At 38.3% G+C, this 12,500-nt stretch overlaps 1 protein-coding gene and 1 long non-coding RNA gene across 3 annotated transcripts in view; one reads left to right on the forward strand and one right to left on the reverse strand.

Moving 5' to 3' along the window:
- Positions 1 to 7,671, forward strand: part of LOC133651101 (uncharacterized) — a 99,166-nt gene extending 91,495 nt beyond the window's left edge. Inside the window, exon 3 of the long non-coding RNA XR_009826374.1 lies at positions 7,601 to 7,671. This is a non-coding gene — a long non-coding RNA (uncharacterized LOC133651101). The remainder of the gene's footprint in view (positions 1 to 7,600) is intronic.
- Positions 1 to 12,500, reverse strand: part of LOC133651091 (neural cell adhesion molecule 1-like) — an 881,445-nt gene that overhangs the window by 553,007 nt on the left and 315,938 nt on the right. The window lies entirely within an intron of this gene.

The following is a 12,500-nucleotide window of genomic DNA, read 5'->3' on the forward strand; positions in this document are numbered from 1 at the left end:
CAAAAACCAGACATTTGCAGCGAGAATAGTCATTTACCACATTAGCAATGTATAGAGTGTATTTCTTTAAAGTTAAGACTAGTTTAAAGTTATCTTCATTGAAAAGTACAGTGCTTTTCCTTCAAAAATAAGGACATTTCAATGTGACCCCAAACTGTACACATATATATATATATATATAGACACGCAATTGATGCAAGGCGCTCGTCCCCAACAAGACCGGTAACGCCACACCGCTTTAGCCGTGCTCACCCTTTAGAGCACAGCTGTAACTTCCCGCAGAAGATAGTTTTTCTTTGTTTACATTTTTCCACTTTGTACTATTTTGTTACACTTTAAGCATTTCTTACTTATTCCTGATTTTAAGAGCTTATTAGGTGTTCAATGTGATTTTACCATTTTGTTCACGTTGACCGTTTCCAACCAACGTTGGAATAGCGGAAAGAAGCAAACTGCTGAGTTGATAGCAACACACCGCTAGCTGCATTTTATAGCGCATGCAGAGCTAGCTCGAGCTGCCGGATGCTGTGTTGTGGAGTTAGTAAAAAAAAAAACGACAGAAAGGGGTTGCCTACAGCCACAGTAATAGCAATCAGGCATAAATTTGAGGCAAAATGAAGCACACTACCTGGTCCAACCAGCAGAGGCGCAGTTGATTTAACCAGTTTGCCGCTACGGGAAGTCCATGTTGTGTTTTTTGTCATTGTTTTTATTTGTTAGCGACGACGTCTTCAGGCTGCTTTTCCTCGTACGGCAGCTAAACGCTGAAGAGAAAAGACGGCGGCGAGGGAAAACAAAGCCGGCAGAGAAACAAAGAGCAGTTTAGATGCAGGATTGCAAGGAGAAGCTCTGGGGAGATAAGTCACAAAGAAAATCATATTCCCTTATCCCCCTCCGCTGCCTGGTTTGCCGTTCTCACACCCGCTTAATTGAATCTGCTTTGTTTCGTGACAAAACAAAAAACAAAGTCTGATGCCATCGGCGAGGAGCCAATACGCTTGAAACGAGGGAAGGCGCTCTCGCCGCCGCCGCCGCCTTTTTGAAGCGTTTGCTGAACTTTTTTTTTTTTACACACGATGAGGAGAGGCCGCAGTTGGCAGAGCTGGGCGCCGGATCACTAAGTTTGCCGCGTGAAAAAAGAGAAAACAAACTTGCTGGATTCAAAGTGGCGCGCTGGGAGGTCGCCTGCGAGGGGAGGAAGTGTTTGCATGTGCGGCGGCGATGGCGATGGAGTTCTATGTGGATTTACAGTGTTTGGTCGTAGCAGTGATAGCAGCAAGCAACCTCAGCCGAGGGTCAAACTTTACCCAGCGATGACATCAACTAGAATGTGTTATAGTGGTGTATTATTACCCTACTGGTCAAACAGGTCACACAGCACCAAGTTCAATGAAGGGAATTACAAGCATTTGTCCAAATATTCTCAAAAGAGGTGTCTCCAGAAAGGGAAAAACAATTATATAATAGCCTCCATAAACACGACATAGTAATTTATACATTTTTAATATCATTATAAAGTTAATTGTTTAGATGTTTTTTTTTTTTTTTTAATTAGTTTATCCATTAAAATAAGACATACATTTTATAATGTTTATATACAGTATATATATATATATATATATATATATATATATATATATATTTTATTTTTTATTTTATTTTTTTAAAACAATTTTTATTTTTTTTATTGTATTGCTTATATATATTTAATAATATGACTAAACATATATATATATATATATATATATATATATATATATATATATATATAATTTTATTTGTTGTTTAATTGTATTATTTATATATATTTCATAATATAAGTATATATATATATATATATATATATATATATATATATATATATATATATATATATATATATATATATATATATATATATATATATATATATCATCATCATCATCGGCAGCTCAGTCTCGAGAGACCATACTGATGCGCGTCTGGAGTCTTGTCATGTTGTTTGGCATCGTCTGCTATGGCTGCGCAGTCCGATCTGTGAGTGACAGTCTTTATTGCAGTTTGTGCAAATGAATAAGGTGGCCTGGGTTTGAGGGGTTGCTGCAGTGCACTTCCTGCGTCTCCTCTTCTCTGCTGCAAGCCGATCTCTTGCCACCTCAGCTTCTGCACTGCCCTTGTGGACAGTCTGACGCCAAGCATTTCTGTCCATGGCCTGTACCTCCCAGCTGTCAGGAGAGATGTTGCATGCTTTCATGTCTCTTTTGCAGACGTCCTTGAAGCGTAGTAGGGGGCGACCAGCTCGTCTGGTGCCAATGGTCAGTTGTCCATACATGATGTCCTTAGGTAGTCTTCCATCCTCCATCCGTCGGACATGGCCGAGCCAGCGGAGACGGCGTTGACTCAGCAGGGAGTACATGCTGGGGATCTTGGCGCGCTGCAGGATGTTGGTGTATGGGATGTGGTCCTGCCAGCTGATGTTGAGGATGCGCCTGAGGCACCGCATGTGGAAGGTGTTGAGCCGACGTTCTTGCTTCATATAGGTGGTCCAGGATTCACTTCCATAGAGAAGGGTGCTGAGAACGCAGGCCTGATATACACGGATCTTGGTGTGTTCTGACAGCGCTCCGTTCTCCCACACTCTCTTGGTCAGTCTAGCCATGATGGTATCTGCCTTTCCGAGACGCCTGTCCAGTTCGATGTCCAGTGAGAGGTTGTTGCTGATTGTTGATCCCAAGTAGGTGAACTCGTCCACAGTGTCCAGTCTGATGTTATCAACTGTGATGGAGGGGGCAGTACTGATGTCTTGTGCACTGATGTTGGTCTTCTTCAGGCTTATTGTGAGCCCAAACTGCTTACAAGCATCGGCAAAGCGGTCAGCCAAACTCTGAAGGGCATCCTCTGTGTGAGTCATGAGGGCTGCATCATCAGCAAACAACATCTCCCTGATGAGAACTGTCCTGACCTTGGTCTTAGAACGCAGTCGCGCCAGGTTAAACAATCTCCCATCAGACCGGGTGTGCAGGTATACACCATCAGTGGAGGAGTCGAAGGCGTAAGACAGGAGCAGGGAAAAGAAAATCCCGAAAAGGGTTGGTGCAAGTACACAGCCCTGCTTGACACCACTGTTGATACAGAATGGTTCTGAGGATGATCCGTCATACAGGACTGTGCCCTTCATGTTGACATGGAAGGAGGTCACCATGCTGCCGAGCTTTGGGGGGCAGCCAATCTTCTCAAGGAGCTGGAATAGGCCTTCCCTGCTGACCAGATCGAAGGCCTTGGTGAGGTCTATGAACATCATGTAGAGTGGCTGGCCTTGCTCTCTACTCTTTTCCTGGAGCTGTCGAAGGGAAAAGATCATGTCAGTTGTCGACCTGCCTGCTCTGAAGCCACATTGGGATTCTGGATAGACACGATCCGCGAGTCTCTGCAGCCTGTTGAGGAGGATGCGTGCATACACTTTGCCGACAATGCTGAGAAGGGAGATCCCTCTGTAGTTGTTGCAGTCACTGCGGTCACCTTTGTTTTTATACAGTGTCACAATGGTGGCGTCACGCATGTCTTGTGGGACTGCACCCTCCTCCCAGCACATGCAGAGCAACTCATACAGAGGCTGAAGCAGGGCAGGTTTCCCGTGCTTGATGGCTTCAGGTGGGATGTTATCGCTACCTGGTGCTTTGTCGTTTGGGAGGGCATCAATGGCTTTGCTGAGCTCTTCCATAGTGGGCACTTCATCTAGCTCCTCCATGATGGGCAGATCCTTCGTACCACTAAGGGCAGCATTGGAAACTGATGTTTCACGGGAGTACAGTTCTGAGTAGTGTTCCACCCATCTGGTCATCTGTTCCTCCCGGTTAGTGATCTTCTCCCCTGACAGAGATTTCAGGGGGGCAATTCCTTTTACTGCAGGGCCAAGGGCCTTTTTGATGCCGTTGTACATGCCGCGTGTGTTTCCGGACTCGGCACAGCTCTGTATTTCCTTACACAGTTGTTGCCAATATTCATTGGCACACTGTCTAGCAACACGCTGGGTGGTGTTCCGAGCCCTTCTGAGTGCTGTGAGTGTCTGTTCATTTGGGCATTCCTTGTGTGCTAAGAAGGCTGCACGTTTAGCCTCTATTTCTGGTTTCATCCTTGGAAGGTGGGCTTTGAACCAATCCTGGCAGGGATGTTCTTTCTTGCCAAACGAGGACATGGCCGTGTTGTAAATTTTGTCCCTCATGGCATTCCACTTTCCTGTGGCGTCATGATCTGGCAGGTCCTGTAGGGCTTCATCCAGGTTGGTTACATATGCGTCCACCTTAAGGGGATCTGACATGTGTACTGTGTTGATCCGGGGGCGGCCTTTTGGTTTGGAGTGATGTAGCTTGCGTGGCTGGAGACGCACTTTGCTGCACACAAGGGCATGGTCAGTGTCACAGTCTGCACTATGGTAGCTTCTGGTGATGAGGACATTGTTTAAGGCAGAGCGCCTGGTGATGGCAAGGTCGAGTTGGTGCCAGCGTTGGGACCGCGGATGCCTCCACGACACTCTGTGTGATGGTTTACACTCGAAGAAGGTGTTTGTAATGCAGAGGTCATGGTAGGAGCACAGTTCCAGCAGCCTTTGACCATTCTCATTTACCTTCCCTGTGCCATGACGTCCAAGGCAGGAGGGCCATGACTTGTGATCTGCACCTACTCTGGCATTGAAGTCGCCAAGGAGGAATAAGGGCTCATCTTTTGGGAGGCCCTTTATCAGTTCATCAAGCTGCCCATAGAACTGGTCTTTTGTGTCTTCCGATGAGGTGAGAGTGGGAGCGTACACACTGAGGATGTTGACATGACCAGCAGCAGTGGCGAGGCGGATGGACAAAAGGCGCTCGGTGCCACCTGAGGGAGGCTCCACTGCAGCCAGGAGGGTGTTTTTGATGGCAAAGCCAACACCATGCTGGCGGGGCTCTTCGGGTTCTCTGCCCTTCCAGAAGAAGGTGTAGTTCTCCTCTCTGAGGGAGCCGCTGGAAGGGAGCCGGGTTTCTTGGAGGGCAGCTATGCTGACGTTGAGTCTGGTGAGCTCTCTGTCAATGATGGCTGTCTTTCTGGTGTCTTCCACCACTCTGAGGTCATCTGAGATGCCTGTGCGCATAGTGCGCACGTTCCAGCTACCAAATAGAAGAGCTGGAGTCTTCTTTTTAATTTTCTTATTGTTTGGTGCAAAGATTTACCGTCTGCTCATCGTGCCTTTACAGTACACTAAGCTCCAGGCACCCACTGAAGCAGGCAAACGTTGGCGGGCCGACACCCTACTGACCGGGGGCTGCCCGGTTTGAGGCGGGCAGTAGTCGTCCACTGGGACACTATGATCCCTCCCACCGTCGAAGCTGACCCGTGGCGCCCCATACTTACGCCAATCAGATGGGACTTATAACCCGTAAACTGCCAGCTTCCGTGTTGTGTCCTCACTCTTGCGAGCGAGGCTGGAGTGACCTCTCCAGTTTTTGTGACCTCCATGGCGCAAGCCTGGGCATAAGGTATGGGGACTTTGGGTTGCCCAGTCGTCAGAATCCCCCTCTTGGCTTGGCTGACGGGATCCAAAGGAATGCGGAGCATGATGTTTGGCACCAGCTTTGCTGCAGGAGTTGCCGGAAGGGTGTTGTCTTGCGAGCACCTATCCGCCTTCGGGGCTCCACTCCGGATTTGTAAGGTTTACTCCTTTACACTTGGCCGTTGAGTCCTATGTGGTCTTCCTCCGCCCTAGCCGTTGGCTGACTGGTGCAGCTCCTCCGCCTAGTGGTGCAGTGTACACACCACCCCCTCACGTGGTTTGGTCTGCCAGCTGAGGCAGTGTACCGGGGTGTGGCGCTTGGAGCCAGCACGTGAGAGATTTAGGGGATGGATGAGAACCGGTGAAGCGTGGCCTCCCTACGAGTAGGGAGCAGCTATATATATACATATATATATATATGTATATATGTATATATGTATATATATATATATATACATGTGTGTGTAAGAAAAAGTTCAAATAAGTGAATTACAAATATTTGTCAAAATATTCTGAAAACAGGTGTCTCTTGAAAGGGAAAAAAAGTTTATATAAACACGACATCGTAAATGATTTACTTTTGGATGTCATTATAAAGTTAATTGCTCATGATTTTTTTTTATTTTTTAAATGAGTTTATCCATTGAAATAAAATATATTTTATTATTTATATATATTTATTAATATGACTATATATATATATATATATATATATATAAATGTGTTTTAAGATTTTATTTAATTTTATTATTTATATATATATATATATATATATATATATATATATATATATTTAATAATATGACTATAAATATATATATATATTTATAGTAATACATAGTAATTCATTTATTTTTTAATATCAGTTGACATTTTTTTAATGAGTTTATCCAATGAAATAAGACATATATTTGATTATTTATAGATATTTTTATGTTTTTTTATTTTTATATATATTTATTAATATGACTAATATATATATGTGTGTGTAAAAAAAGTTCTAATAAGCCATGTAAACAATGTAAATGTATGTATTTTGTTTACAAATGTCATTGAAATGTTGTTTTTTTTTAAACATTTTGTATGTATTTTTGCTATTTTTTTCATTTAAATGTAATATATGTACTTTTTAAATAATACCGCGTAAGACCAAAACAGTTGAGTCGTATTCAGGTGCAAAGGGTAAAAAACCCAAAAACTAAAACAATATTAGACGTATAAACAACAATGTAATTTATCTATCTAGTTAATAGATAGATTTAAAGCCATGTTTTCTTCAAAAGGGAACTTTTTTCAGTTTTTCAAGAAATTCATATTTGTTTTTTTTTTTATAAATATTTTTTTATTATAAGAAAGTCATTATTTACAAGAGATAATTAATTATATATTTTTTATTAAAATAAAATCTGATTTTTTTCTAGAAGAAAGTCATATTTCTTCCTTGAAAAAAGTTGTATTTTTTTTTGGAAAGGCAGATTTTTACATTTGAAAAAAACGTTTAAATTAATTTTATTTACAATTTTATTCATAAAACTAACAGATGTAATATTTAATGATATAGCATGAGAACAAATAAAGTTTTATTTAGGTGCAATAGGTAAAGTTAATAGTAGTTGACAAACACTACAATTTAATTAAATTTGTAATAAAAAGTTTAATATATTTTGCATTTTAAATTAATATTTTAGGCTTCTAACAGATACTACGACTCATTAGAAAATGATGTCTAAATATGCAAAATAACAGAAGTGTAGAAATATGAGAAACAAGGTGCATTTATTTTGGCGAGGCAATCACAATATCCCCCCTAAAAATGTTTTTCTTACAAAAAAACCCCAACATTAATTTTACAAGGAAAACAAAATAAGTGTGATAAATTTAAAATAACTACTGTTCCATTAAGTCCAATTATAAAGGTTAACTTCTTTTTACACTTAAGAGTGTTACAATGTTTTAAGGCAGCTTTGAGATGTTCAGTGTGGGACAATGACGTGGATTGACTATTCAAGTGAGCTTTTATTGTGAAAGGTGCATGTTAGAGTGCGGGACAAAAGGAGGTTAAAGAAGACAAATGTTCTTACCTGCACGCAGACGCAGACGCAGAGAGGCCAGCGAGGAGGACGGGAGGAGCCAAGATGGAGGCAGAGAGACATGGAGGGAGGAGCCAAGATGGAGGCAGAGAGACATGGAGGGAGGAGCCAAGATGGAGGCAGAGAGACATGGAGGGAGGAGACAAAGTTGAAGATGAAGTTATTGCAGCACATTAGAGGGAAACAACATCTTTGTTAGCGGCCATCATGTCTTCTCTGCACGAGGATCAGGTCTCGTCTCAGAACTTCACCACAACAACACTAAAACTCACTTGAGGCGCTTTTTGCCCGTAATTGCAGTCGCACACCTCTACGCCTCCATCACACCTCCACCACACCTCCACCACACCTCCACCACACCTCCACCCCACTTCCACCCCACCTCCACCACATCTCCACCCCACTTCCACCACACCTCCACCCCACTTCCACCACATCTCCACCCCACCTCCACCACACCTCCACCACACTTCCACCACACCTCCACCACACCTCCACCACACTTCCACCACACCTCCACCACACTTCCACCACACTTCCACCACACCTCCACCACACTTCCACCACACCTCCACCACACTTCCACCCCACCTCCACCACATCTCCACCACACTTCCACCACACCTCCACCACACCTCCACCACACTTCCACGCTTCCACAAGTCCACTTTCTACTTCTCACAAGAATCTAGAGAGTGGAAACCTCAGGAAGTCAACTTGTCACAAAGATTCTTCTTTTTATTTCATGCACGCTTTCTTCTTCTTCTTCTTTCTGGGCACATGAAACTGTATCACATTACTTTATTACTTCTTTACATTACTTTATTACTCTACTACTTTATTTCAATACATTACTCTACTAGAATACTTTATTATTCTACTACATTACTTTATTACATTACTTTATTACTTTATTACATTACTTTATTACTTCTTTACATTACTTTATTACTCTACTACTTTACTTCATTACAATACTCTACTACATTACTTTATTACTCTACTACTTTATTTCATTACATTATTCTGTTAAATTACTTCATTACTCTACTATATTACTTCATCACATTAATCTACAACATTACTTTATTGCATTACTTCATTACATTACTTTATTACTCTACTACATTACTTTATTACATTACTTTATTAATCTGCTACTTTACTTCATTACATTACTCTACTACATAACTTTATTACTCTACTACTTTATTTCATTACATTATTCTGCTACATTATTTCATTACTCTACTGTGTTACTTCATCACATTAATCTACATTACTTTATCACATTACAGTACATTACTTTATTACACTACACATTACATTACATTACATTACTTTATTACTCTACTACATTACTTTATTATATTACTGTACTACATTAATTATTACATTACTCTACTACATTACTTTATTACATCACTCTACTACATTAATTATTACATTACTCTACTACATTACTTTATTTCATCACTCTACTACATTACTTTATTACATTACTCTACTACATTATTTATTACATTACTCTACTACATTACTTCATTACTTAATTACATTACTCTACTATATTACTTTGTTACTCTATTACGTTACTTTTTTACTTTACTCTACTACAGGGGTCCCCAAACTACGGATCCGGCCCGCCAGCGTCCAAAATCCGGCATGTAGGAAATGCCAAGTTAAAAAAAAAATTAAAAAAAATTGAAAAACACTGAAAAAGTTGCATTATTTTAAGAACAAAAAATATATATATTTTTTAAAGATCTTATAAAATATTTTCAAAGGAATTACAATTGTTTTAATGTACTTAAAACATCGACAGACAATGTAAGCAAGTTCAGACGATGTTATTTCGTAAGAACTAGAGATGTCCGATAATATCGGCCTGCCGATATTATCGGCCGATATATGCGTTAAAATGTAATATCGGAAATTATCGGTATCGTTTTTTTTATTATCGGTATCGTTTTTTTTTTTTTTTTTTTTTTTTTAATTAAATCAACATAAAAAACACAAGATACACTTACAATTAGTGCACCAACCCAAAAAACCTCCCTCCCCCATTTACACTCATTCACACAAAAGGGTTGTTTCTTTCTGTTATTAATATTCTGCTTCCTACATTATATATCAATATATATCAATACAGTCTGCAAGGGATACAGTCCGTAAGCACACATGATTGTGCGTGCTGCTGCTCCACTAATAGTACTAACCTTTAACAGTTAATTTTACTCATTTTCATTCATTACTAGTTTCTATGTAACTGTTTTTATATTGTTGTACTTTCTTTTTTATTCAAGAAAATGTTTTTAATTTATTTATCTTATTTTACTAATTTTTTTTAAAAAGTACCTTATCTTCACCATACCTGGTTGTCTTAATTAGGCATAATAATGTGTTAATTCCACGACTGCATATATCGGTTGATATCGGTATCGGTAATTAAAGAGTTGGACAATATCGGATATCGGCAAAAAGCCATTATCGGACATCCCTAGTAAGAACGATAAAAATAAGAAAAATAAGTATTTCAAGAACTAAAAAGGCAACCAAAACAGAAGGAAAAGTAAATCAACAAAAAACTTTCGCCAAAAAATTGTCTTGAAATATTATATTTTTGTGTAAAAACATAAATCTTGCAAGAAAAAAACAAATATTATTAAATATTTAAATCTGAAGTCATTTAATTCCATACTTGCATGACAGTTTAGGATGTTGAGTGTAAAACGTTGAGAGAAAACGTGCAAAAGTCAGCAAAGATGAGGCAAAGCACTGCAACAAACGACACCTTTGCAGCAAAGCAGACTCTGAGGAATTAGCTTCAGTATAGTCGGCACACCCACAGCCCCCAAACTATCTTTTTACTCTGATGCTTTACTGCAGCAGGCAGCTTTCTGAGAAATACCAACAGTAATAATAACAAGTATTCAGGCTACGCACGTGTCATTGTCACTGTGGCTATGAAAAAAGAAGCAATGTTGTTGCCAAGGTTGCAAAATAAAACGGAACTAAAACTCAAGTGAACAGACAAGGTCGCATAATTTTTGTCACAATGTTAATTTCTATTTTTTTTTTCTAACTGTCACAAACAAGCATGTTGTGCTTCTATGAACAACTTAGTTGTTTTCTTCTTCAGTCCAGTCTGAGAACGGTAAAGAGGAATCTTTTTTATTCCCCCTGGAAATTATCTGAGAGGGTCAGAATGTCCTGTGGAACACCGCAAAGATCGATACTCATCCTTTTTTTTTAAAATCTTTAACGTGACTGGCTGCAGCAGTCTGGCTGAGCTTTACTGCTGATAAACTGCTTTTTCCCCCCCGGAAAATAACGACAGAGACATCCTCAAGTGCATTACTTACAGCGCTGCAACAGAAAGTTAGTCGTGTTTATTTCTAGATGAAAGTCTTTTTAATGTCAAGCGAATAAAAATGGTATTCTTTAAAAAAAAAAAAGTTATATTCTTTTCCAGAAAAAAATAATTTAAAAATTCTATAAAAGAGTCATATTTTTTCGAGAAGAAAGTCGTATTTTTTTCCTACAAAAAGTTGTATTTTTTACAATTTTTTTACAGATATAAATGTCATACTTTTTTTTTGAGAAGAAAATATTTACATTTTTTTAAAAAAAGTTTTGTTTTTTTTCCCAGAGGAAAAAAGTGTTTTCCCAAAGAACAAAGCCACATTTTTTTCCCCAAAAAGTTGTATTTTAGAAAGTAATATATTTTTCGAGAGGAAATTCAGATTTTTTTTTCTTGAAGTTGTATTTCCTAAAAAGCAACTTATTATTATTTTTTAAATAGAAAACACTTTTTCTTTTTTTTCTAAAAGAAAGTAAAAAAAAAATTTCTTAAAGGAAGAAGAAAGATGTATTTTTTTTTCAAAAAGTAGTATTTTCTTTTCGAGAAGAAAGTCTTATTTTTTCTAGAGGAAAGTCATATATTTTTTCTAAAAAAAAAAAGGCTTGATTTTAATTATAGGAAAACCATATCTTTTGAGAGAGAATTATTGTATATTTTTATTAAAATAGGCACTTTTTTTTTACCGTGAAGAAAGACATTTTTTACAGGGATAAGTTAAGAGAAAGTCATATTTTTTCAAAAGAAATTCACATTTCTTCAAGAGAAAGTCATATTTTTTTCAAAAGAAAGTCATATTGTTTCAAGAAAAAGTCATATTTTAAGAGAAAGTCATTTTTTTTACCGACTAGAATGTCATATTTTTTATTGAAAATATAGTATTTCTTCCAGAGAAAAAAAACATTTTTTTTTTGGAAGAAGGTCATAATTTTCTTTAGAAGAAAGTCTAAAATAATTTTTTTTACAGGAAAGTCGTATATATTTTTCGAGAAGAAAGTCATATTTTCTCTAAAAGAAGCGAGTCGTGTTTTTTTTTAAAGAGGAATGTCGTTTGTGTCCAAATCTTGCTATTTCAAGAAAAAAAAAGTCATTTTGAATGTCAAAAATTCAGACAAAACTTAAATGATGGAATGAATATGCTTTTCTAATATTTATACATGTCAAGTCAAGATCCTTGACAGGCCAAACTTGGTAGTATTTTTACAAAAAATACTCTTTAAATGAGTTAGATATGGGAGGTGTACCTAATGTTGTGTCCAATAACCACTAAGAAGACAATGTGATGCCAAAAGAAAATATTCTAACCTCCAGTTTCTTTTAAAGGCTTGATCAACTTTGACGCCCGTGAGCCAAGAAGCAGTAAAAATAAATAAACAAATAAATACAAATAAATTAAAAAATAACGAGTCTGCCAGTGCTTGGCCACAAAAACCAACGTGGAGCCAGAAACACCTTGCGTTTAAAAACAAAAACATTCCAAGCAGTCATGTAGGAAATTGAATCTTAGGCTGCTATTTAAAAAGCGACAGTGACTTATCGCATACAG

The sequence above is a fragment of the Entelurus aequoreus genome, linkage group LG05 (genome assembly GCF_033978785.1).
Source record: "Entelurus aequoreus isolate RoL-2023_Sb linkage group LG05, RoL_Eaeq_v1.1, whole genome shotgun sequence".
In the NCBI taxonomy this organism is placed as follows: domain Eukaryota; kingdom Metazoa; phylum Chordata; class Actinopteri; order Syngnathiformes; family Syngnathidae; genus Entelurus; species Entelurus aequoreus.